We start from the raw sequence: 23,387 nt of genomic DNA, 5'->3' as shown, positions 1-23,387 counted from the left end.
TGTTAATTAATCTTTAACCACGACACAAGTTGGCCATTTTAAACATTTGAAAATAAAAACTGTGAGTTATTGTAACTTGGGACCACGCCTCTGCTTGTCTTTCTTACCCTTGTTTGAGAATCTCTTTTTTTTTGTTGGTGACCTGTAGGGGTCGCCACACTACCAACATTCTTTACCATTAAACCCGCATACCTTTACCACTCTCATTTCCACCCTTCTAGTTTTCTTCTTCTCCTGCTGTTTGTGAAAATGTTCTCCTCCTCTTCTTCGTCATCTTCGACCAAGTGTCCAAACATGAGCAGCATTAATTGTTCAGTTCTTGAGTGCCACAACAACTGGAAGAAGAGGAAACTATCGCTTTCAGAACGATGTTTTGAACATGAAAAGTAGAGATCTGAGTGCTGTTGGATGAGCATTTAACTTGTTCCCTCCCCCATTGAAAGACAATGATCTGGTGCTAGCTAAAGGCGCTGAATTTGAAAAATCAACACAAAGTAGTTATAAATAATTGAGGGCCACTTTTTCATGTCATTTTCCACTCTGTTATGACCCGTGGGTGAGCCACGGGTCATAACAGTTGATCCCTTTGAGCTTTTCAAAAAGGTTTTTGTTTCTACCCGTGGAATATCTTCTGTTGTTCTGTACTGAAAACACCACTCACCGGAAGTCCTAAGACAAAACGGAAATGCCTCTATTGTAAAAGTGGGCGGGGCTGAATATGGTGAATAGGGCACTGTCCATCTGTGTACACCTTCCACCGCAGTAACACACCACCATGAGCATGTCTTTCTTCTCAAAACAGGAATCACAACAGCTACTTCCATTCTGTTCTCTCAAACATTCGCTTCATCTCAACTATATCCTTCAATGTGCATTAAATAATTTTTCCACCACTCAGTGTCACACGAGCTCCAATTTTTCTGGACTAAAACAAAGCTTACCTCCTTGGCCTCTCGTAGTGTGTCTTAATAGGGAGAGTGGCATCAACTCAGAACATGGTGCCATTTGGCCCCAACTGCATTGAACTACTGAATGAACTTTTTATGTTTTCAACATTTTTTGTAAAATCATTTAACCACATACAGCAACACATGCAGGTACAGGTGCTATCAAAATAAATATAAAAATAGATAAGCTATCAACTTTACAAAAATTTACAATTTATGATGATTTATTTAATTAATTTAAAGCTTGATTTATGCAGCTCCACAGCTGTAACTCCATGACGTGTGTTTTAAAGTTCTCTGTCTCTGGATTATGCTTTATTCTGGACTAATTTGACCCTCAATAAGATTTTCTTTCTACAGTCATCACCTTCCATTCAAAGGTAAGCGGTACAATTTCCCCTTTGATCGACTTTGTGCTGTAAAGTTGCGTATTTTTCTGATCCATTTTTGATCAGCGTGTGCACTGCCAAAACTATTATAATATGATGGCAGACAAAGCAGTGAAAGCAGAAAAGCGTCACAGCCTTTTGCAGTGTCTGATTTGACAGGTGCTCAGGCTGCGGGTTCAAGTCTGAGCACGATGTGAAAAAATAAACGGTCAGACTTTTAATCAGCGAAATTACTCCGGTTCCACTTTCCTCAAATCGGCAAGTGTCAGAGCACTGAACTTTAATTTGTACCTCTGTTACTGTGCATGTCCAGACTGCTCGGGGTGTTTAATGCAAATACATTACAATCGGACAGGACATTTTATCCCATGTGAGCGAAAAACCTGTTATACAAAATCTGATATGCACTGTTTATTACATGGAAAACAATACAAAAACTTTGGGACTTTTTTTGTTTGGTGACTGCGAATATCTGGTTTATATGATGAAGGTTTTGGTGAGTTTTACTGTACATGGGGCTGAACAATAAATTTTTCTCTCAAAACTTTGACGATGAAGTCACTTCCATCCCACACGGCTGACTTTATTTTCCCAAATTCCAATTTTTCTTTCTTCTGAAGGGAATCTGTACATCTTGAAGCCCTTGCTGTGTCTATTTGTGCCTCCAAATGCACAGCAACCCAGCATTTTCAGCGAATAAATAAATAAAATCACTGGATTTGCATACAGACAGATTAACAGCAAATGCTATTTTTGGAACCAAGATGGCACCATGAGTCACGTGACCAGTTTGTTTCGACTCATGTCACCCAGGTTGCACTAATGTGTCTCCATGTGGCAAAATCCAGACTTATGTTGATTCTAGTTCAATAATATTCTCTTAGAGGCATTTTTAACTATTGAATGTGATTTTTGAATGTGTTCCCAGAAAGCAGCTGTGATCCATCATGAATATATACCACAGCTAACTATCACCATGCAAAGCATTTCTGAATATTGTACCCGATAAATAATAGAAGAACTTTGTACTTGGGTTTCAACAGGTGTTTTTGTTGGACACTTTTTGCTGCCTTAATAGCAATGCACCAGTAATGCACCTGGCCACATCTCATTTCAAGATGAATGTGCACACAGATGACCAAAAGCACATTTAATTTTAAACAACGTGGGCAGTGGGTGTGAGAATGATAGCTGTGGCTGTTGGAAAGTGGCAATGACATTTCCACCAAGTGTGAGATAAGGCTGTGTGGTTTGAATCTTTCAAAAACATTTGCTAAAGTAATTGTTTCATGCATGCCAAAACAATGAATTTTATTCATGTTAAAGTTTGCATACAAATGGAAAAATGGTAAATGGACTGCATTTATATAGCGCTTTTCCATCTGCATCAGACGCTCAAAGCGATGTCAGTCTGCTGCCATGCAAGGTGCCCACTACACACCGGGAGCAACTGGGAGAATAAGGACCTTGCCCAAGGGCCCTTTGTGATTTTTCTGGTCAGGCAGGGATTTGAACTGAGGATCCTCTGGTCTCAAACCCAACACTTTAACCACTAGACCATCACCTCCATCTGACATAAATGAATACAGTGCATTTATGTCAGAATAATCACATCTAAGTGACAATAATGTTACACTTTCCACACATTGTGTTGCTGTAACATAAAGAAATCTCACCAGCACTTGTGAAAATGTATGTGTCAGCATTTAAAAAAAAAAAAAAAAATGGTGAACTTATTAACAGCAGACAGCGCTTGTGAATGTTAGGGCCCTGTCCCACTGGGGAGAGGATTAATTGCGCATGAAATGAGTATACAAATTGCGGGCGTTGTTGTCCGCAACAAAAATGGCCAAAAATGACAAATCTCCCAGTAGGAATTACGGATATATTAATAATATATAGTGAATATATGATGAACAATCACAGTTATATAACGCATGTAGTGAGGAAACTGATCCGACACATCGAGATTATCACGGCAGTATTACGGGTGTATTATGAATGCATCGCACACGTGTTGCGCGTGCACGGCATCTGCATTGCGGTCATAAAAGAAGCGCACTTGGGCCGTTGGCATCACTATTCACACCAACAATACAGCCTCTGGAGCATTTGCTGGACTTTACAAGTTGATCACAGAATTAATGTTCATTTTGTCATGCGAGGGTTAACTGTTCATGAGCGGGAGCGGGAGAGGAAAGCCGCTCGGGGTGTGAGACGGTGTTTTTTTTTTTTGAGACTGTCACAGAAAACAGACTTCAGCGTGAGTTGTGGCTAATCAGCAACTCTTCCTTTTGTTGGTGTTAAATAAAAGTCCCGGTGTTGTGTGGGCCGCTGAAGAGGAGGTACTGCTGGCCCACCACCAGATGGCGCCCTGCCATGCTGGCACCTTTTGGCCTCTGGAGGGCGTACTAGCCTGTTGGCCCTTTTTGGTACCACCAGGTGCGCACCGTTAGGCTGTCATCCGCTGTCATCCATCACCTCATCATCACTCCATAAAAGCCTGGGAAAGACCCCATAACTCTTCCGAGTTATTAGCTTACCCAACAGGTAAACCAACTCAGCCCTTTTGTGCCGTACACACATTCATTGCTACTGAAGTCTATGCAGTTGTGTTTTTGTATACTTGCAGCTTGTAGCTGGGTTTGTGGAAGTTTGGAGGAGCTGGCGTCTCCACTCCTCACTTCTTACTTCCTGAGTATAACAATTAATGCATGTTCTCTATTTTTCCTCTGCACACTGGGAGTTACTGGACGTTCTCTCAGGAGGATTACTGTGTTTTTACTGACTGTTTGCTGGGTGTACACACACCCACCTAATCTGTTTTTGCTCCTGCCAGCAGTACCGGTCTGACAGCTTTGAGCGGTGGCCACCTGGGGAATCAGGACTTGGCGGTTCTGGTGTGTTGCAGACCTCCGGCTGGCGGTGGAACTACATGGGTCTCGGCTCTTCTCTGGATAGGCGTCTCCTACCCTCGGGCCTGCCCACATGTCACCATTTGTTATTTAATTGGACTTTGCATATTTGGAACCCTGTATGCACCTTTGCATAATAAATTGTGATTTATTGGAATTCCTATTGACCGCTCATTTACGCCCCGTAAAGTGGGTCTGTGCATTCACTTTCCCAACACCTGGATTGCAGCAGCTATTACGTCTTTGTGGATTTACACAGCTGGACGGGCACTGACTGGCAGGTATGTCGCTTTCTGCCACATATATAGTACTTTGGGTTTCACAGATTGTCCGCAAAGCAGATGTAATAAAAACACTTTATTCTTGGCCAATCTGTATGCATTCGTTACAACTTATTTTAGTTTGTGATGTGGACATGATGGGCACGCAATATATCTGTTTTATACACTGTCCTGGTCCGCTGCCAAGCCGCAAATCCCTGACAGTTGTGGATATCAGCGGTTAACGGCAGATATACAGCGCATAGAGTGAGTATGTATTGTGTATGAATTGAGTATGTATGGAGTATGTAAGGCGAATGTCATCCACATCCAGATTTTTGAGCGACTCAAAAATCCTGGCTGTGGACATGTGTGCCTCTGCGGATGATCACGGGCGTGTTCGGATAACGGCCGACTCATACAGGCATGTTACAGGGATATTGCGGATGTTTGGCGACTATGGGCCAATTTTGTGCGCAATCCATACGCAAATCCTCCTAAACGCCAGTGGGACAGGGCCCTTAAGAAACTAAGCTCAATGTGTTTGCAACATTCAGCTCTAGTCGTGAGGTGAGCACACTCATATCGGTCCAGGTATCTCTTGGTGCAAACAGTGCACCGCATCACATAGTCTCTGAAGTTGTCATAGCAACCAGGTGTCTCTTGTCATCCTATAATGAGTCTGTGCTTTATTCCCCTGTAGGTATAAATCAGTCAGGAACCTTAGAATAACCCTGTCAACTGCAGCAAACTAAGTCAATTCATTATTCATCCATGTGCATAAAACTATCTGCATGAAACACAGATCCTCTGCAGAACCAAGGTATTTAGAGACTTTTACAGATCTGTAAATTGTATCGCCCCAGATATCCGGAAATAATCAAAAGCCATCTGACAGGATAGTGGAGATGAACACATACATCCCTGAAATTAGCACCATCTTCCTGTAATCACTCGTACAGGAGACACAAACCAATTAGTATGGACTAATGCTATGATTGTGTGGCTTGCATTAATGAAATGGCACATGTAGCAGAATAAATTAGATGTTGAATCAGACGCTGTGGACTGGAATATGTCATGCAGTTCATCTTCACCACAGCTCCTCCAGCACATCTGTATTCACAACTCGAAAGACAGAGAATATCCAGCATTCCTGAAACTAACACAACAAATCACTCCGGCCACACTGACACATTCATAGATTTTGGTAAACAGAAGATTACAGAGATTACCACATTTATGACACTTATCTCTGCAGCAGCTACTAATGTGTTTGCTATTTGTGCATTTATCAATATTTGTTGTTCATTTCTGAAATACTGTATAAATAAAGTATTTCTTGCCATAAATTGAATTTGCTGAGGGAAAAACCTTTAAATATTTTTATTGGTGTTTGGAAAAAAACAAAACAAAAACATTTCAGATCCTGCTTTCATTAAAAGAATAAAAGATATTTACTTTGAAAACAGAACACAATGACAGTGCTTTGTGTTTTCAGTAAAACACACATCTCGTGCATTTGAATGCGCAGTTTTAGACCTCCAGTGTTTCATCTTGAGCTTTAGTTCTCTCACCATCTGCAGCCATGTAGCTTCAAAGAGGCTGCACAGCAAGCAAAATACTGTTTCCGTTGGCATGGATTTTGTCATGTGGCAGTTATATTATTGTTGTGGAATTATTACAGTCATTCACTGGTGTTAACAACAACACTCTAAGGCTATGAAGTGCTAATTGAGAAGCAACAATGTTTCAAACTTTTTTCTAATTCATTTGAGTGTTGCATACTGTGACTGTCCATCTTTCAGTGCTGTTCACTCATTCATCCATCATTCATCCATCAGCCATGCAAGCATACAGCACGTACACGAGTTATCACTCACCATTAACGTGATATCAATGAACACTAATAATATACAGGAGGAGGCTGATTTCAAAGGGTTGCCAGTGCCATCGCTGCTGGAATTTCACTCACCAGCCCACAATTTCTATTACAGGTGCTGGTCATATAATTAGAATATCATGAAAAAGTTGATTTATTTCAGTAATTCCATTCAAAAAGTGAAACTTGTATATTATATTCATTCAGAAAACACAGACTGATATATTTCAAATGATTATTTCTTTTAATTTTGATGATTATAACTGACAACTCAACCAAAAACCAAATTCAGTATCTCAGAAAATTTAGAATATTACTTAAGACCAATACAAAAAAAAAGAAAAAAGAAAAAGATTTCTAGAAATGTTGGCCAACTGTAAAGTATGAACATGAAAAGTATGAGCATGTAACAGCACTCAATACATAATTGGGGCTCCTTTTGCCTAAATTACTGCAGCAATGTGGTGTGGCATGGAGTCAATCAGTCTGTGGCACTGCTCAGGTGGTATGAGAGCCCAGGTTGCTCTGATAGTGGCCTTCAGCTCTTCTGCATTGTTGGGTCTGCTGTGTCGCATCTTCCTCTTCACAATACCCCATAGATTTTCTATGGGGTTAAGGTGAGGGGAGTTTGCTGGCCAATTAAGAACAGGGATACCATGGTCCTTAAACCAGGTACTGGTCACTTTGGCACTGTGTGCAGGTGCCAAGTCCTGTTGGAAAATGAAATCTGCATCTCCATAAAGTTGGTCAGCAGCAGGAAGCATGAAGTGCTTTACAACTTCCTGGTAGATGGCTGCATTGACCTTATTGGTGTTAAATTTCCAGGGTTAAGGCAGGACAGTGTTAAGGGCCCCTTCACACATAACGCCATTGAAGCTGACTAGTACACAAAGTAGGAATGCATGCATTTGTGAAAAATCGGAGCTACCTCTAACGCCTCGTACACCTGCCACTACAACTATTTGTGCACACCAGCAGCTGAAAGACAGACTGTGCCGTGTGAGACCCCATTCCATCCCTCTGCGGCGTGTCTCAGCCAAAGTCCAGGAACATCCAACACTGCTCGCTTGGCAGTTATGAAATGTGTGGCCATTCGTGCTGTTAGCACAAAAACAGTGAGCAGACAATCACTTTCAAGCTGGATGTGAAATGTGTCTAAGTTCCCCCGCGAGTGTGTGTTGTGCCCCCCCCCCAAAAAACCACATGTGGCGTACGTGTGTTTCGCACCCCCCACACTTGCATAAAATGCTTATATGTATGTACAGACATGATCACACGGGGGCCAGACAGCCATGTCTGAGTGCACACAGCCTGGCGAAGTGCCTGTCAGCTGATCACAGCACACAGTTGACAGTTGGAAATGATGGCTCAGTGCACACGATGTGTCACATTAAAAAAGAGAGACCACCGCCAGGACAGGTATATAAATAATTACTACAATAACTACATACGCAATTACATAACAAATAACTAAAATGAATGACCACATAACACAGAAACAGAGAGTGACACATTGGTCTGGGTGCTGAATGGACAGGGGGTGTGGCCGCTGACAGCAGCTGCTGTTGAGATCTCTGCTCCTGGATGTCCCAGCTGAGGAGCACGTACTGTGTTTTGATGGACATGAACTTACAATTTCCTCCATGAGGCGCGTGTCTCTGTCTGCTGTCCTCACGTGAAAATACATAAAACATCTTTCGCCTGTGCGCCGGGCTGCAGCGAACGCACGCAGCGCACCTCAGCAGGCTGCGGGCCGGCCCGTCATGCCTGTCCGGCAGAACACACGCACAGCAGGACAATGACAATATGACAAGCCAACAGTGCCACAAATATGCTACTTTCAGTCACGTATGACCAAAAATACACCATAACAAACGTTGTTTTGTCAGTTATTACGATGCTTTTTTCTCTTAAAAAAAAAAAAAACCTTCTTGATTTTAGCATTTTACGCTCCTGTTATAAGACAGTTATTGTAGCGCAGTGGTAAAGTTTCTGTGTGGTAATCTGAGCTTTTGTAAATTTCAGGTTCGACTCCCGCAAGTGGCATTTATTACAGGGTTGTGTATTGCGCCCACTTTTATTTATTATTGATATCAACCCAGTGATTTTCACTAATTATACAGCTGGTTTTTATTTGTTTTTTCCACATCAGTGGTGCGATACAGTGCAACATAATCCAGCTGCTCGCACTGTGTTCGTGCACATGCGTGCGCAAAACCATTGCAGATGTGTCATGTGCGCCTCTGCGATCATGCGTCCCTCACGACAGCAGGTGGATGGTTTGTGGTTCCCCATTTCATGTTTGGTTCACAGATTTTCTTCCGGTTTCTGCATCTTCGTGTTATGTGTGAAGGGGCCCTAAGATTCTGGTGTTAATTTCAAGTAAATCTGCACCACACTGGTGTGTGTAATAGCGTTAATTCAACCATGAGTGAGTGGGAAATGAGAGAGCGAGAGAGAGAGACAGAGACAGACAGAGAGAGAGAAGGAATGTCTGAATGGACTAAATTTTATTGTGTTGTAAAATACTATCACTTTTCACATTATGCATCTGCTTTATGTTCAGCACAGTTTCACACAGTAAAAGCAGAAGTTCAGATTTAACACCCACAGTGTTGTATATAGGCTTCAGACGAGTATCCGGTACAGATAAAGCATTTTTGACGAGCACGAGCATGATCCGAATAAAACTCAAAAATTGTAAATTTATGTGCTCGTGCTGAAGGAAAATTCTCATTGGCTAACTGACTGTCTTCACACTCTGTGATTGGCCAGTCACACACAGTGCCTGCCCCTTCCTACACAGACACATCTGTCTGCAGCTCACACACACACACACACACACACACACACACACACACACACACACACACACACACACACACACACACACACACACACACACACACACACACACACACACACACACACACACACACACACACACACAGGATCTCTCTCTGTGCTTGGCTGGACTCTGCCTCACTTTGCTCTCTCAGTACTCTGTTTTCCTCAGCTTGCCTCTTTTTCGGTTTGTCTGATATTTAAAATTACTTGATGAACTTGTTTTGTATCATACGCAGTGCTTTTGACAAGACAGAGCTGAAAACGGCTCGTGTCGCGTCGGTCACTGCCTCCGGTCGGGTTTATTTGTTTATTTATTTATTTTTTAACCATTTGTTTGCTCTTCGTTTTGTTGGTGATATAAAGTCAGCTGGAAAACGTAGCTCCTACTGAACGTGGTGCTTTTGAGTAGAATACAGTGAACAAGGGTGACATATTATTTTCCTGTTTGCCATCACTGGATGTTTGCATGAATCACCAAGTTCACACAGATCATTAAAAAATAAACAGTCTCACAGACCACTTACACACATGCACACATATAGCTGAACACACAAAGTAGCCTATATTAATATTTTTATTATATATGGCTGCATGCAGTATCTGACACTTTCTCACTGCAGTTCATAAAAATAAATTGGTCAGTCGAACAACCTCTCTCTCTCACACAGACACTCAGTCACACACATGCACACACAGACACACCTTAATCAATATTGTTTACCTTTGCGTGGAAAAAATGCCAAGGATGTTAGGTAGTAAAAATAAATAAATAATTGAAAAAAATTCACAGATCATAAAATAAAAAAAACAACAAAAAAAAAAAAAACAAGAAAGTTGTGTTGAGTGTGACAACTCTTGTTCATGCATATTTAGTCGTTCATATAATTTCCTGCTACACTGAATGGCAATTCTGAGGCTGTTCTGTTATTCATTCATACACTTAAGAATATTCATGTTCTGAGTTTATAAAAAAAACTTGTTCTGTACCAATTTTATTCACTTTATACATGCTTCCCTTAGGCAGTATTATTAGACGGTATTGCTTAAATTTTCATTGTTACGCAGATGATACCCAGCTTTATCTATCCATGAAGCCAGAGGACACACACCAATTAGCTAAACTGCAGGATTGTCTTACAGACATAAAGACATGGATGACCTCTAATTTCATGCTTTTAAACTCAGATAAAACTGATGTTATTGTACTTGGCCCCACAAATCTTAGAAACATGGTGTCTAACCAGATCCTTACTCTGGATGGCATTACCCTGAGCTCTAGTAATACTGTGAGAAATCTTGGAGTCATTTTTGATCAGGATATGTCATTCAAAGCGCATATTAAACAAATATGTAGGACTGCTTTTTTGCATTTACGCAATATCTCTAAAATCAGAAAGGTCTTGTCTCAGAGTGATGCTGAAAAACTAATTCATGCATTTATTTCCTCTAGGCTGGACTATTGTAATTCATTATTATCAGGTTGTCCTAAAAGTTCCCTAAAAAGCCTTCAATTAATTCAAAATGCTGCAGCTAGAGTACTGACGGGGACTAGAAGGAGAGAGCATATCTCACTCATATTGGCCTCTCTTCATTGGCTTCCTGTTAATTCTAGAATAGAATTTAAAATTCTTCTTCTTACTTATAAGGTTTTGAATAATCAGGTCCCATCTTATCTTAGGGACCTCGTAGTACCATATCACCCCAATAGAGCGCTTCGCTCTCAGACTGCAGGCTTACTTGTAGTTCCTAGGGTTTGTAAGAGTAGAATGGGAGGCAGAGCCTTCAGCTTTCAGGCTCCTCTCCTGTGGAACCAGCTCCCAATTCAGATCAGGGAGACAGACACCCTCTCTACTTTTAAGATTAGGCTTAAAACTTTCCTTTTTGCTAAAGCTTATAGTTAGGGCTGGATCAGGTGACCCTGAACCATCCCTTAGTTATGCTGCTATAGATGTAGACTGCTGGGGGGTTCCCATGATGCACTGTTTCTTTCTCTTTTTGCTCTGTATGCACCACTCTGCATTTAATCATTAGTGATCGATCTCTGCTCCCCTCCACAGCATGTCTTTTTCCTGGTTCTCTCCCTCAGCCCCAACCAGTCCCAGCAGAAGACTGCCCCTCCCTGAGCCTGGTTCTGCTGGAGGTTTCTTCCTGTTAAAAGGGAGTTTTTCCTTCCCACTGTAGCCAAGTGCTTGCTCACAGGGGGTCGTTTTGACCGTTGGGGTTTTACATAATTATTGTATGGCCTTGCCTTACAATATAAAGCGCCTTGGGGCAACTGTTTGTTGTGATTTGGCGCTATATAAAAAAATTGATTGATTGATTAAATAGTTCGTTTGCTATTGTGATCAAAAATATTCACTCTCAATTCTGAGGCTGTTCTGTAAATATTCATTCATGCACTTTAGAATACGAGGTCTGTCCGAAAAGTAACGGACCTTTTTATTTTTTTCAAAAACTATATGGATTTGAATCATGTGCGCTTGCATCAGCCAAGCTTGAACCTTCGTGCGCATGCGTGTTTTTTCACGCCTGTCGGTTGTGTCATTTGCCTGTGAGCAGGCTTTGAGTGAGCACTGGTCCAGCCCCCTCGTTGGATTTTCATTGTCATGGAAATGGCTGAGTGACTGCCGCTTTGCTCCATGAAATTTTTTTTCAGAAACTGTGACAGCCAGCCAGGTGGAAAACATTCGGAAAATTCAGATTCAGGGAGGTGATGGTCTAGTGGCTAAGGTGTTGGGCTTGAGTCCAGAAGATCATGGGTTCAAATCCCCACCTGACTGGAAAATCACCAAGGGCTCTTGGGCAAGGCCTTTAATCCCCTATTGCTCCCGGTGTGTAGTGAGCGCCTTGTATGGCAGCACCCTGACATCGGGGTGAATGTGAGGCATAATTGTAAAGTGCTTTGAGCGTCTGATGCAGATAGAAAAGCGCTATATAAATGCAGTCCATTTACCTTTTCAGATGACTTTCAGTGAAGATTCTATCAGCGTCACACAGATTAAGGACCATTACAACCGGATTAAAGACGGCCCACACCGGCGGAGGGCACGCCGCGCTCCGAGCGGCCATCGACAGGCTGAAACGACCACATCATTTCCAAAGTGAACGCTGTGTTGATCCGGCACGTCATGTGACTACCAGAGAAATTGCTGAAGAGTTGGAGATCAGCACTTTTGTGGCACATTCCACTGTTACAGGAGATTTTGTAATGAAAGACGTGCGGAGGAATTCGCGCGTTGGGACGGAGCCGCTCATGGCGCAAAACAAACACCTCCATGTTGGAAATCATTTGGAAGATTCAGACGGCTTTCGGTGGCTTTTCAGTCGAGTGAGTATCCGAGAAATTGTGTAACAGCTGGGCATGCCACAAATTGTCCTGTGAGACTTCCAACATGGAGGAAGTTTGTTGTGCGCCATGAGCGGCTCCGTCCCGACACGCGAATTCCCCCGCACGTCTTTCATTACAAAATCTCCTGTAACAGTGGAATGTGCCGCAGAAGTGCTGATGTCCACATTTTCTGTGATTTCTCTGGTAGTCACACGACCTGCCGGATCAACACAGCGTTCACTTTGGAAATGATCTGGTCGTTTCAGCCTGTCGATGGCCGCTCGGAGCGCGGCGTGCCCTCCGCCGGTGTGGGCCGTCTTTAATCTGGTTGTAATGGTCCTTAATCTGTGTGACGCCGATAGAATCTTCACCGAAAGCCATCTGAATTTTCCGAATGGTTTCCACCTGGCTGTCTGTCACAGTTTCTGAAAAAATTTTCATGGAGCAAAGCGGCAGTCGCTCAGCCATTTCCCAGACAATGAGAATCCGATGAGTGGGCTGGACCAGTGTTCACTCAAAGCCTGCCCACAGGCGAATGATGCAACCGACAGGCGTGAAAAAAACTCACGCATGCGCACGAATGTTCAAGCTTGGCTGATGCAAGTGCACATGATTCAAATCCATATAGTTTTAGTTTTTTTGTTACTTTTCGGACAGACCTCGTATTCATGTTCTGAGTTCACAAAAAACTTGTTCTGCAAATAGTTCTCTTACTTTTGTAATCAAAAACATTGATTTGAATCTCAATTTTCCCTCTCTACTTTTAAGATTAGGCTTAAAACTTTCCTTTTTGCTAAAGTTTATAGTTAGGGCTGGATCAGGTGACCCTGAACCATCCCTTAGTTATGCTGCTATAGACGTAGACTGCTGGGGGGTTCCCATGATGCACTGTTTCTTTCTCTTTTTGCTCTGTATGCACCACTCTGCATTTAATCATTAGTGATCGATCTCCGCTCCCCTCCACAGCATGTCTTTTTCCTGGTTCTCTCCCTCAGCCCCAACCAGTCCCAGCAGAAGACTGCCCCTCCCTGAGCCTGGTTCTGCTGGAGGTTTCTTCCTGTTAAAAGGGAGTTGTTCCTTCCCACTGTAGCCAAGTGCTTGCTTACAGGGTGTCGTTTGACCGTTGGGGTTTTACATAATTATTGTATGGCCTTGCCTTACAATATAAAGCGCCTTGGGGCAACTGTTTGTTGTGATTTGGCGCTATATAAAAAACTGATTGATTGATTGATTGAATTTTGAGGCTGTTCTGTAAATAGTTTTCAAATAAACAATAAATATAGCAACTTCTGATCAATCCATATCAATTTCAGGCTTAAAATAATGTACTGATTTAAGCCCCAGCCATTTCAGGTTAAACCATGCCTGCTTCTGGTTTAGGCTCCGCCCACTATGAGTACAGATGCGGATACAGATAATTCAGATGGTTGAACAGATACAGATAGTGGTGTACTCGCTCATCCTTAGTTGTATATAACACAAAGTGTCTATGTACCCACACTAAAAAGTGTTATCTTAACCTTTTTGAAACTGCTGCAGGGTGGCACAGTGGCTCAGCGGTCCACACTGTTGTTTCACAGCAAGAAGGTCCTGGGATCCCTTCCCGTCTGGTCCTTTCTCTGTGGAGTTTGCATGTTCTCCCCATGTTTGCGTATGTTCCCTTTGTGTGCTCTGGATTCCTTCCACTTCCAAAGAGATGGAGGCTAGGTGAACTGGGAACTTTAAATGACAGTGAGTGTGAATGTGCTTTGTTTGTCTGTATGTGGCCCAGCGATAAACTGGCATTATCCTCATGCCCCATGACTGCTGGGATAGGCTGCAGCCCCCAGTGACCCTTCACTGGAGTAAGAGTATGTAGAAAATGAATCAACTACTCAGTGTTGGCCAGTGTCAATTTTTCAACATAGACCCTGTTGAAATGACCCTCAGTAAGTGTTAAAACTCAACACGTTCAAGTGTAAATTCACACTGAAAAGAGAAGACATACAACTCTGATTCCAATGAAGTTGGGACGTTGTGTAAAATGTAAATTAAAAACAATACAATGATTTGCAAATCCTCTTCAACCTATATTCAATTGAAAACACCACAAAGACAAGATAATGTTAATGTTAATGTTCAAACTGATAGACTTTGTTGTTTTTGTGCAAATATTTGCTCATTTTGAATTGGATGCCTGCAACACATTTCAAAAAAGCTGGGACAGTGGTATGTTTACCACTGTGTTACATCACCTTTTCTTCTAACAACACTCAATAAGCATTTGGGAACTGGGGGCACTAATTGTTGAAGCTTTGTAGGTGGAATTCTTTCCCATTCTTACTTGATGTACGACTTCAGTTGTTCAACAGTCCGGGGTCTCTGTTGTCATATTTTGCACTTCATAATGCCATCCATCCATCCATCCATCCATCCATCCATCCATCCATCCATCCATCCATCCATCCATCCATCCATCCATCCATCCATCCATCCATCCATCCATCCATCCATCCATCCATCCATTTTCTTCTGCTTTATCCAGAGTCAGGTTGTGGGGGCAGCAGCTCAAGCAAAGCCGCCCAGACCTCCCGATCCACTCACACCTCCCCCAACTCCTCCGGGGGAACCCCAAGGCGTTCCCAAGCCAGCCGAGAGATGTAGTCCCTCCAGCGTGTCCAATGGGACATGCCCAGAACACCTCTCCAGCGAGGCGTCCAGGGGGCATCTGGAAAAGATGCCCGAGCCACCTCAACTGACTCCTTTCGATGTGGAGGAGCAGCGGCTCGACTCTGAGCTCCTCCCGAGTGACTGAGCTCCTCACCCTATCTCTAAGAGAGCGCCCAGCCACCCTGTGGAGGAAACTCATCTCGGCTGCTTGTACTCGCGATCTCGTTCTTTCAGTCATGAGCCAAATCTCATAACCATAGGTGAGGATCGGAACATAGATCGATCGGTAAATCGAGAGCTTTGCCCTCTACTCAGCTCTCTCTTCACCACGATGGTCCGATACAGCGATCGCATCACTGCAGATGCTGCACCGATCCATCTATCGATCTCACGCTCCATCTGTCCCTCACTCGTGAACAAGACCCAGAGATACTTAAACTCCTCCACTTGAGGCAAGGACACTCCACCGACCTGAAGAGGGCAAAGCACCTTTTTCTGGTCGAGAACCATGGCCTCGGATTTGGAGGTGCTGATTTTCATCCCGGGTGCTTCACACTCGGCTGCAAACTGCCCCAGTGCACGCTGAAGGTACTGATTTGATGAAGCCAACAGAACCACATCATCCGCAAACAGCAGAGACGAGATTCTGTGATTCCCAAACCAGACCTCCTCTACACCCTGGCTGCGCCTAGAAATTATGTCCATAAAAATAATGAACAGAACCGGTGACAAAGGGCAGCCCTGGTGGAGGCCAACGTGCACTGGAAACAGGTTTGACTTACTACCGGCAATGCGAACCAAGCTCCTGCTGCGGTCGTACTGGGACCGGATAGCCCTTAGCAAAGGACCCCGGACCCCGTACTCCCGGAGCACTCCCCACAGGGTGCCCCAAGGGACGCGGTCGAATGCCTTCTCCAGATCCACAAAACACATGTAGACTGGTTGGGCGAACTCCCATGAACCCTCGAGCACCCGATGGAGCGTGTAGAGCTGGTCCAGTGTGCCGCAACCAGGACGAAAAGCACACTGCTCCTCCTGAATCCGAGGTTTGACCATCGGTCGAATTCTTCTCTCCAGTACTCTGGAATAGACCTTACCGGGGAGGCTGAGGAGTGTGATCCCCCTATAGTTGGAACACACCCTCCTGTCCCCCTTCTTAAACAGAGGGACCACCACCCCAGTCTGCCAATCCAGAGGCACTGTCCCAGATCACCACGCGATGTTGCAGAGGCATGTCAGCCAAGACAGTCCCACAACATCCAGAGACTTAAGGTACACAGGACCAGGACCAACTCAGGACCACGTACTCAGGTATTTCATCCACCCCAGGAGCCTTGCCACCAAGGAGTACTCCTTCCACCGCCCGACAACATCCCCAGTCAGGGTCAACAGCTCCCCACCCGCACCGTAAACAGTGATGGTGGAGAGCTGCTTCCGCCTCCTAAGGCATCGGACGGTTTGCTAGAATCTCTTCGAGGCCGACCGATAGTCCTCCTCCATGGCCTCCCCGAACTCCTCCCAGCAAAGATAAGTAGGACTCCTTCTTCAGCTTGATGGCATCCCTTACTTCTGGTGTCCACCACCGGGTTTGGGGATTGCCGCCGCGACAGGCACCAGAGACCTTGTGACCATAGCTACGAGTGGCCGCATCGACAATGGAGGTGGAGAACATGGTCCACTTGGACTCCATGTCTCCAACATCCCCCGGGATCTGGGAGAAGCTCTCCCGGAGGTGGGAGTTGAAGACCTCACTGACAGAGGGTTCTGCCAGTCGTTCCCAGCAGACCCTCACGATACGTTTGGGCCCGCCAGGTCTGACCGGCTTCCTCCCCTCCCAGCGGATCCAACTCACCACCAGGTGGTGATCGGTCGACAGCTCTGCCCCTCTCTTCACTCGAGTGTCCGAGACACGTGGCCGAAGGTCAGATGATATGACTACAAAGTCGATCATCGACCTCCGGCTCAGGGTGTCCTGGTGCCACGTGTACTTATGGACACCCTTGTGCTTGAACATGGTGTTCGTGATGGACAAACTGTAACTAGCACAGAAGTCCAACAACTGAACACCGCTCGGGTTCAGATCGGGGAGGCCGTGCTTCCCGATCACCCCCCTCCAAGTCTCACTGTTGCCGCCCACGTGGGCGCTGAAATCCCCCAGGAGAACAATGGAGTCCCCAGTCGGAGCGCTATCTAGTACCCCTCCCTGGGACTGCTGCTCGGCCCGTAGGCCGAGACAACGGTGAGAGACCTGTCCCCGACCCCAAGGCGTAGGGACGCGACCCTCTTGTTCACCGGAGTGAACTCCAACACATGGCGACTGAGCTGGGGAGCAATAAGCAATGCGACCCCAGCTCTCCGCCTCTTCCCGTGGGCAACGCCAGAAAAATGAAGCGTCCAGCCCCTCTCCAGGAGTTGGGTACCAGAGCCCAAGCTGTGCGTGGAGGTGAGCCAGACTATCTCTAGTCGGTATCTCTCAACCTTCCGCACAAGCTCAGGCTCCTTCCCCCCCAGCGAGGTGACATTCCACGTCCAAACAGCCAGGGGCTTGAGCATGGTCCGGGCTGCCAGGCCACCTGCCCTCGACCACCACCCAATCCTTTCTGCACCCAACCCCCATGGCCCCCTCTGCAGGTGGTGAACCCACAGGAGGGCGGGCCCACGTCGCTCTTTCGGGCTGAGCCTGGCCGGGTGCCATGGGCTAAGGCCCGACCACCAGGCGCTTGCGCAAGCCCCAACCCCAGGCCTGACTCCAGGGTGGGGCCCCGGCTCCGCCATACCAGGTGACATCTTGTTCCTTGATTTTTTACTGGTCATGGAGGTTCTGAACTGCCCTTAGTCTGACCCGTCACCTCGGACCTGTTTGTCTTGGGAGACCCTACAGGGAGCACAAAGCCCCCGACAACATAGCTCCTAGGATCATCCGGGTACGCAAACTCCCCCAGCTAGAGGGGGAGACTTCATAATGCGCCACACATTTTCAATGGGCGACAGATCTGGACTGCAAGCAGGCCAGTCTAGTACCTGCACTCTTTTACTACAAAGCCAGGCTGTTGTAACACGTGCAGAATGTGGGTTGGCATTGTCTTAATGAAATAAGTAGGAACATCCCTGAAAAAGATGTTGCTTGGATGGCAGCATGTACCTTGGATGTACCTTTCAACATTGATGGTACCATCACAGATGTGTAAGTTGCCCATGCTTGGGCACTAACACACCCCCGTACCATCACAGTGCTGGCTTTTGAACTTTGCTCTGGTAACAATCTGGAGTTTTTTTTTCCTCTTTTGTCCAGATGACACTATGTCCATGATTTCCAAAAACAATTTCAAACGTGGACTCATCAGACCATAGCACACTTTTCCACTTTGCGTCTGTCCATTTCAAATGACCTCAGGTCCAGCGAAGGCGGCGGCATTTCTGGATGTTGAAATGGCTTTCACTTTGCATGGTAGAGTTTTAACTTGCACTTGTAGATGTAGTGACAAACTGTGTTAACTGACAATGGTTTTCTGAAGTGTTCCTGAGCCCACATGGTAAGATCCTTTACACAATGATATCAGTTTTTAATGCAGTGCCGCCTGAAGGATCGAAGGTCACGGACATTCAATGCTCGTTTTTAGCCTTGCCGCTTACGTGTAGAAAGTTCTCCAGATTCTCTGAATCTTCTGATTATATTATGGACTGTAGATGATGGAATCCCTAAATTCCTTGCAACTGAACGTTGAGAACCATTGTTCTGAAACTGTTGGACTATTGTTTCATGCATTTGTTCACAAAGTGGTGATCCTCGCACAATCTTTGCTTGTGAATGGCTGAGCCTGTTGGCCATTCTCCTTTTATACCCAGTCATGACACTCACCTGTTTCCAATTAGGTTGATGAGCATTTATCAACTTTCCCAGTCTTTTGTTGCCCTGTCTCAACTTTTTTGAAATGTGTTGCAGGCATCCATTTCAAAATGAGCAAATATTTGCACAAAAATATTAAAGTTTATCAGTTTGAACATTAAATATCTTGTCTTTGTGGTGCATTCAATTGAATATAGGTTGAAGAGAATTTGCAAATCATTGTATTCTGTTTTTATTTACATTTTACAGAATGTCCCACCTTCATTGGAATTGGGGTTGTATATAGTATAAGTATATAGACTTTTCTAGTGTTAACTTTAACAATGTCAGTGTTCATTTAAGATTCAGATTACTTTATTAATCCCAAAAGGGTAATTCATTCATACAGTCAGCCATTCCATAATTACAGAATAAATACGATAAAAAAAGATAAGGAATAAATAACAACCATTTAACATCCACAATCAAACATCATCACAACAAAAATAAACACAACCAGTGACAGCACAGCACAGCTACATGCAAAATTATTCTCAATTCATCTCTGCACCTGTGCATTTAGCAACCTTATGGCTAAAGGAATCAAAGAATTTACATAACGGTTTGTTTTCCGAATGGCACATAATACCGCCGACCTGATGGCATGGATACAAATTCACTGCCAAGTACATAATCAAGTTGCGATAATATTTTGTGCACTTTCCGGACCACCCACATCTTCTAGAGAGAGCAGAGGTCCATAAGTTGGACACCAGTAATTTTAGAGCACACCCTGACAATGTCATTCAGACACTTCTTGTTTTTTTGCAGATACACCATAAAACCAGCATATAAAAGAAAATGTTAAAAACCTATCAATAAAAGTTTGATTAAAGGTACATAAGATATTTCTACCGACACCGAAGTAATTGAGTTTCCTCAGCAAGTGGATTATTTGGTTTGCTCACTTCACAATGCTGTCTGTGTAGTCACTGAGTTTGATCTGTGAGTCAAACACGGAGCCCAAATACTTATCCACCTTATTTCTACGCCCCATGAGCCCTTGCGTGAAATGTGCAACCAGCTTCCGGTCTGAGCGGAACTGCTGTTTGTTTATATGCAACCCATTCGTGCTACTCAATTTTTTTACAAACTTTTCAGTAAAACGATGTGGGAACATCAGCTGTCACAGCTCAGAAAGGACGACGTGACTATCCCTCTGCCGACTGCAATAGATGGGTGGGAGGATGATATGAAAAGGTGGTCAACTATAACATACAGTAGCATTTTTAGCTGATTCCTTAGCGCCATCGCATCAGACGGTGAAGCCATGAATAATCTTAAGAGCTCTGAGGCTTATCAGTATCTGCACAGTAATAAAGTCGGTCGTGTTTTGTTGAAGTAGGTGGGACACAACCTTATTTACTTAAAATCCGACATAGAGCCGAGCCAAAACCTTAAAATCTCTCAAAACCAAGCCTGGGTTTTAGTCAGTTTGACAGGTGAAATACAAACTGCAGGTTGTTCGTGTATTGCAGGTCAAGGCAGATCTTGCAGCCATGCTGCTGCCATCCTGTGAAAGGTGACTAAATCTAATCTCAAGATAGCTTTTGTGATACTTTTTTGTTTTTCAATTTATTGAACAGTGTATGATGTTTATGCTAAATAAGACATTAGATGCATTTTTTTTTTTTTTTTGGTGTGTTGGTTAAAAGTATATTTCATTTGAATTGTTTTCAATGTCTGAAGTCTGACTATTAATGTTTATGTATTTTAATTCAGGTTGAGAATGCTGTCAGACAGGGAAAGACAGGGTCCTCATGCACTGATGTTCAGCGAAAGTGGAATGCAGGCACAAGAAAGAATACAGAGCTGAAAAGGGTGAAGCACATAAAGTTTAAACGCCATAAAGCAGAACATATTCATGAAGGTTCATCAGCGTCAACATCAAATCACACCAGTGCATCATCAACAGGGGGTATCCCCAAAGTTTTTAAAAATCACAAAGACTTTAAAACGTGCATCAGTTCTTCTGTGATGGCCCCACTATATCAGCTGCAGATGAAGGTTCCCCTTCAACAGTGCTACAGACTAGAATTAGAAAATGACTCTCCTCAGTATTCTCAGAGCCAGTGTGATCTACATATGCCTCATACAGAGCACAGCACAATGCTGACCTGCAGGAAGTGTGTCACCTTTTATGAAACTTATGTTCAACTAAGCCCAACACAATTAGAGACACTGAGCAAAGAGACCCAAATACAAAGTGCATCACAACTATGGCATGATGCTAGGAAGCTGCGACTGACTGCAAGCACAGCAAAAAGAGTGCCTAAACGGATCACAGCCAACCCACAGAAGTTCCTGACTGATCACTTACACCCCACCTTCACTGGCAATTCTGCCACTAAATATGGTAAAGAAAATGAGGACAAAGCCATTCAGCTCATGGAGGGTTAATTCCACACTGTGGAGCGGAGAGGCCTAGTGGTGTGTCCTGAGCATCCCTGGTTTGGGGCAAGTCCAGATGGCATTTTAGACTCAACACAGCTCCAGGTTAGCAAACATTGCCATTTATGATATATATGAAATAATGAGAAATTAGACTTGATTAAAACATGCAACATGTATTCCTTTAGGTCCAGTTGACAATGATGTGCCTGAGGCTGCAAACCTGTAAGCTCGTCATCTGGACCCCATCTGAACACTTGGAGTTGGACATTCCGTTTGACAAAGCCTTTACAGACACACACATGAAACACCTCCAGAACTTCTACTTTTCACACATGCTTCTAACATTAGTGGATGAATTTGTTGCAAAGAAGATTATGCTCTGCCCCAGATGTCTGAATCTTTTGAAATTACAATAAGCACTTACAGTAGTGTTCAGAATAATAGTAGTGCTTTGTGACTAAAAAGATTAGTCGAGGTTTTGAGTATATTTCTTATTGTTACACAGGAAACAAGGTACCAGTAGATTCAATAGATTCTCACAAATCCAAAAAGACCAAACATTCATGATATGCACACTCTTAAGGCTATGAAATTGGGCTATTAGTAAAAAAAAAAAAAAAAGTAGAAAAGGAGGTGTTCACAATAACAGTGTGGCATTCAGTCAGTGAGTTCTTCAATTTTGTGGAACAAATAGGTGTGAATCAGGTGTCCCCTATTTAAGGATGAAGCCAGCACCTGTTGAACATGCTTTTCTCTTTGAAAGCCTGAGGAAAATGGGACGTTCAAGACATTATACACAGGTGCAAAAAATTATAGGCTGTTCATCTACAATGATCTCCAATGGTTTAAAATGGAAAAAAAAAAAAAAAAAAAAAACAGAGACGCATGGAAGAAAACGGAAAACAACCATCAAAATGGATAGAAGAATAACCAGAATGGCAAAGGCTCACCCATTGATCAGCTCCAGGATGATCAAAGACAGTCTAGACTTACCTGTAAGTGCTGTGACAGTTAGAAGACGCCTGTGTGAAGCTAATTAATTTGCAAGAATCCCCTGCAAAGTCCCTCTGTTAAATAAAAGACATGTGCAGAAGAGGTTACAATTTGCCAAAGAACACATCAACTGGCCTAAAGAGAAATGGAGGAATATTTTGTGGATTGATGAGAGTAAAATTGTTCTTTTTGGGTCCAACGGCTGGAGACAGTTTGCGAGACGACCCCCAAACTCTGAATTCAAGCCACAGTTCGCAGTGAAGACAGTGAAGCATGGTGGTGCAAGCATCATGATATGGGCATGTTTCTCCTACTATGGTGTTGGGCCTATATATCGCATACCAGGTATCATGGATCATTTTGGATATGTCAAAATACTTGAAGAGGTCATGTTGCCTTATGCTGAAGAGGACATGCCCTTGAAATGGGTGTTTCAACAAGACAATGACCCCAAGCACACTAGTAAACGAGCAAAATCTTGGTTCCAAACCAACAAAATTAATGCCTCACAGATGTGAAGAAATCATGAAAAACTGTGGTTATACTAAATACTAGTTTAGTGATTCACAGGACTGCTAAAAAAGCAGTTTAAACATAATAGTTTTGAGTTTGTAGCGTCAAGAGCAGATGCTACTATTACTGTGAACACCCCCTTTCCATTTTTTTGTTTTAGTAATAGCCCAATTTCATAGCCTTAAGAGTGTGCATATCATGAATGCCTGGTCTTGTTGGATTTGTGAGAATCTATTGAATCTACTGGTACCTTGTTTCCCATGTAACAATAAGAAATATACTCAAAACCTGGATTAATCTTTTTAGTCACATAGCACTACTATTATTCTGAACACTACTGTAGATGTAATGTGTTAAACAAATGAGCATGTTTGAAATAACTTA

General features: G+C 43.7%; 1 long non-coding RNA gene across 1 annotated transcript; it reads left to right on the top strand.

The window, feature by feature from the left end:
• The first annotated feature begins 10,719 nt into the window (after window positions 1-10,719).
• LOC117524865 lies at window positions 10,720-21,066 on the top strand. Its single transcript, XR_004564884.1, has 3 exons — window positions 10,720-10,731; window positions 19,902-19,906; window positions 20,714-21,066. It is a non-coding gene; the product is annotated as an uncharacterized LOC117524865 (long non-coding RNA).
• Window positions 21,067-23,387: the final 2,321 nt, after the last annotated feature.

The sequence above is a fragment of the Thalassophryne amazonica genome, chromosome 14, assembly GCF_902500255.1.
Source record: "Thalassophryne amazonica chromosome 14, fThaAma1.1, whole genome shotgun sequence".
In the NCBI taxonomy this organism is placed as follows: Eukaryota; Metazoa; Chordata; class Actinopteri; order Batrachoidiformes; family Batrachoididae; genus Thalassophryne; species Thalassophryne amazonica.
Note: the sequence above shows the minus strand (reverse complement) of the source record. Positions and strands in the feature narration are given on the sequence as shown.